Source organism: Penaeus vannamei, chromosome 40 (assembly GCF_042767895.1).
Source record: "Penaeus vannamei isolate JL-2024 chromosome 40, ASM4276789v1, whole genome shotgun sequence".
NCBI classification, from domain to species: Eukaryota; Metazoa; Arthropoda; class Malacostraca; order Decapoda; family Penaeidae; genus Penaeus; species Penaeus vannamei.
The window spans coordinates 5,001,842-5,006,841 of NC_091588.1; positions in this window are offsets into that span (position 1 = coordinate 5,001,842).

Here is a 5,000-nt window from a genome sequence, read left to right on the forward strand (position 1 = left end):
CACAGGCACAGCTGCGGCGGCCTCATATTTAGCAGTCAGTGCCGAAAACATCTGCTGCATATTACCGCTCCAGGACAGTCCACAACAGCCTTAGGCAGCCTTAGTTCTTAATGGCAGGAAGTGCTAATAAAAGGGAGGGGGGCAGTGGGCCTTGCCCTCCTGTCTAGGGTATAAATAGAACCTAGGAAAGGTTATATTTGTTCTGGGTTCGCATAATACCCTGGTTGCGCCACTCTCGGTAACAAATACCCAGTAATATAAACTGATTACGAAGGTCTCAATATTTTCTAATGGCGGACGTGATCTGAAAACTAAATGTGGCCTTTAGAATATTGTTGCATCACTGTTATTAGGATAAATGTTGTAACTTACAGAAGATTATGTGCTGTAAATGGCCAATTTAATCATAACATATCATGTCAGCCTCTTACCATTTCTCTTGTAAGCTCGTCACTTTGTTCGACAAAATATCGTTTATCTGGTTCGCGATACACGATTATGAATATTAAGATGAATTCTTTTGCAATACATTCTTTCACTTAACACGGTGCACAGTGATTTGCAGCTTGCTTCCTTGCGTTTTAATTTAAAGCATCTTGGGCCACACCAACCTGCTTCTTAGTAAATCTGCCGACAGCACAGACCTCCACCATCCTGTACACCGGTAAGTTGCAGACTGAAGTTTCCCTTGTGGAACGCATAGCTCCCTGCATTTATGACTTATGATTGGTCAGAGAGACATGACGTCATTCGCTGAAACTGTAATTGGATAGGAGTTTGATTTTATTATTATTATTTTTTTTTTCTTCTAGTGATTGCCAATACGCCAGTTTGGTGATAATTAAGCAGCAGTTACTGTTTGGTGGCATTTCATACACGGAGATAAATGATCCATATTCGTCAACTTTTATGCGATATACCAAGGTCTTACAATATGTATTACATCCCTGTATTTTGCACCCATTAATACCTGGTATTTTAGCCAGGTGGTATTATGGCAATGGATTGGTATCCTCCATGGACTGGTGTCAATCATCTCTTTAAGGAGCTTTTGTGTGTGGGTGTGAGTGCCCACAGGTCTGGCTGGTGTGCTGGAGATCGCCGGGGAGAGCCAGGGCGGCTCACCCGTCAGCTAAGGCCTGGGTAGGCCTTGTTGCTGCTTGCTGTGTCTTGATCGGCTGGAGGATCGTGAGTGCTGAACTCGGCCCGGGTGCGGGAACTTAAGTGGGTCTGAGCTGTGCCAGCCACCCGGGAATGAGGGGAGCCTGCGGTCCAATGGGCGAGACGTGAAGTGTCCGTGGTCAATTAATCAGGTCTCGGTATGCGTCGTCGAGAAGCTGCTGATGGTGAGGGAGAGAGGAAAGGCTGTGGACCTGGACCCAACCTGGGGGAAGTATGCCGCGCTGCAGGTTGCGGGGGTCGGCTACAGTATGCTTATTGTAAACACCAATACATTAGTATATATATTGTATACTTCTACAGTATATATATATATGCATACACACTAACATTTTTTTTACTATGATTACCATTTTGAATATCGCACCTTAATACAAATATTAAATAGCGCGGTTACATAACACGTTTCGTCAATACTTACCTTAATCAGGATCGCTCGTGTCAGAGGCGTCCATCCCATTTAATAGGTCTGGGGTGGGGTTAAATGTTTTTCCTAAGATGATTGCCATCCTTCTGAACCCGTGAAGGTATAGCGAATGGCAAAAAGTTGTCAGAGCAAAAAAAGGTAACACGAAGGCAAACGAGACACTGTGTAAGTGATGTACCAAAGCCAGAGGAATTCTGAAATAGGCGTTGGATTGTGAGGAGAGTGTTTGTCACTTAGAATAAATCCTGTATTTTTGTATTCTTATGAACTGATGTTACGTATGAAATTTATAGAAGGGATCTCTAAGCATTCTAAACCATCTGCCTTTTATATAGATATATATATATGCTGGGAACAGATATGTATGTATATATATATATATATATATATATATATATATATATATATATATATATATATATATAGTGTGTGTGTGTGTGTACATATCATATATGATATGTACACACAGTATATATATATATATATATATATATATATATATATATATATATATATATATATATATATATATATACATACATACATACATACATACACATATATACACTATATAGCCACACACAATATATATATAAACATACATATATACATTATATAGACACACTATATATATAAGTGTGTGTGTTTGTGTGTTTGAAAAATATATATACACACGATATATAGTGCATAGCACTGATGCGTGTGTGAGTGAGTGTGTGTGTGTGTGTGTGTGTGTGTGTGTGTGTGTGTGTGTTTCCTTCCCCACACACACGCATGAGAAGGTGAGATGTGATGCAAATTGACAGGTATTCATTCTGTGTACGTAGCTGCGAATCACACCTGGTTGAGAGACTACAAGTTCTATTTATGTACAGCAGATTAAAACCCTGTATTCTGTGCCTGTGTCGCCTGTTTTCCTTCATTCTCTCTCTGTCCCCCCACCACCTCTCTCTCTCTCTCTCTCTCTCTCTCTCTCTCTCTCTCTCTCTCTCTCTCTCTCTCTCTCTCTCTCTCTCTCTCTCTCTCTCTCTGTGCTTTCTAGAGAAAGGAAGAGGAGTTCTATCGAAAGGTAGGTAATATATACGAAAAGGTATGTACTACGTCATTCGTAAGACTGATTAGCAATTAATCCAAAACAGAAACGGACCGGATCGAAAGAATATAAAGGAAAAATGACCTTTCATTTTTTCAAGACTTCATACTTTCCCTCCTTGACTTTCGTAATCCTCACTTCCTATGATTTCATTTCTGAAATAAAAACATTTCATGGGAGATTGCTAGAAAAAGAGCAAAGACATCGAATGTTAATTATGCCTCACACAGTCATTTCATCATCATCATTGCGGAGCTAACGCCGACGGGGGCGCATAGCCGCATCCACCCTTTGCTTGTACCTGCGAGGATCCCTCATGGCAAGTCGCCAGGCAGGGACTCGGCCCATCTCGAGCTCCTCACGACAGGTTTGATCGATCTGCCCAAGCCACGACTTCCTAGGTCGACCCACAGGCCTCCTCCACCCAGGGTTGTCTCGAACAGAGACAACCTGGTGGGCGGGATCGTCCTGGGGGAAGCGAGCCAGGTGGCCGTAAAGCCTGAGTTGGCAATCACAGATTGTGCAGGTAATAAGTCCTGTGCCAGTCTGACGGTGCAGCCGTTGGTTGGACACATGGTCCCGCCAACAGTACCCCATGATCCGGCGGAAGGACCTATTACAAAAGGCATCAAGTCGGGACTCCAAGGCACAGGATAGTGTCCAGGTTTCACTACCGTAAAGCAAAACTGGTCCTTCTGCACAGGTACTGGCATCTCCAAATACTCTTGTCGAGAGAGTTCATGACCCCTGCTGCCAGGCCAATCTGTCTGCTGACTTCATGGTCTAACAGCCCAGAGTTATGAACTACACTTCCAAGGTATGTAAAGCTCTCTGTGACTTCGATGTCCTCGCCGCAAGCACGTACCGACTGAGCAGGTTCTCCTAATATGTCCCCAAAGTCCTGGATCTTGGTCTTGGTCCAGGAGACCTCTAGACCCAAGGGCTTCGCTTCATTACTGAATGCATCAAGAGCCACCACTAGGGATTCCAAAGACTCAGATAGAATGGCAACATCATCAGCAAAGTCAAGTCTGTAACCTTAGTATTGCCCAGCGTTGCTCCACAATGACTTTAAATAGTAGCTCTGTCCAGTATCCAGTCTATCTTGGAAAGAGCTGGTGCAAGGACACAGCCTTGCCTCACTCCTGAACTGACAGGAAAGAAGCTTGACAGGCCCCCACCACACTTTACAGCACTTTCAGTACCAGTATATAGACTTGCTATTAGTCCAATAATCCTTGTTGGAATTCCTCTCAGTCTCAAGATCTCCCATAGTGATTCCCGATGCACCGTATCGAATGCCTTCTTGAGGTCGATGTTGGCTGCAAACAGCCCACGTCCGAACTCACGGTCATTTGCGAAACTAATTTTTTTTTTCTTGGCTTTCACAGCATTGGACGGTAGAATGCGTCCAATGAGGTTTCTTTTGTAATATATATATATATATATATATATATATATATATATATATATATGAATATATATATATATATAAATATATATATATAAACATACACACACATATATATTTGTATATATATATATATATATATATATATATATATATATATATATATACACATATATTTATATATATATATATATACATATATATTTATAAATAAATATATATATATAAATATATATATATATATATATATATATATATATATATATATATATATATATATAAGAAAGAGAGAGAGAGTTTTATACATATTTTGTAATTCGAAACATATCCACGTTTATAGTTTTAAAATATTTCCTCTTTTTAATCACTATTTTATCGTATATATCATCTTCGCTGACTAGACCACCTGCCAGAGGTGCCATCATTTTCCTTTTTTCTGAAATTGCTTTAGATAAAGCGAATTGATAATATATCTCTGGCAGTATGTGCTTCTTCGTTAACTATCCAACGACTATTCTGTTCCATGCAGAGCAAGAAGTCACTAGCCTTTTTTGACTAAATAACCAATTTTCTCGCGAACGGCTCTACCTGAAGGAAGGAAGCGGGCACTCGGTGTAGTTACCGCCTAAGGATGCTATAAAAGAGACTATTCACGTGGCTTGATAGACAACGAGGCCGGTAGCGCTCGCCTCGTGGAGCAAGCGAGCACGTGGAGTTTAAAGGCGCTGTCACACTAGCACTTTTTCCGTCAATTTTTTTTACAATTTTCTGAAATTTTGTCCATTTTTGAGCGAATTGTCGATTTTTCAGTCAGACGATAATGATCGTTTCAGTCTGAAAACCTTTCTGTCAACTTTTTTCAGCCAAGCAAAGTCAAATGAAGAGCTATA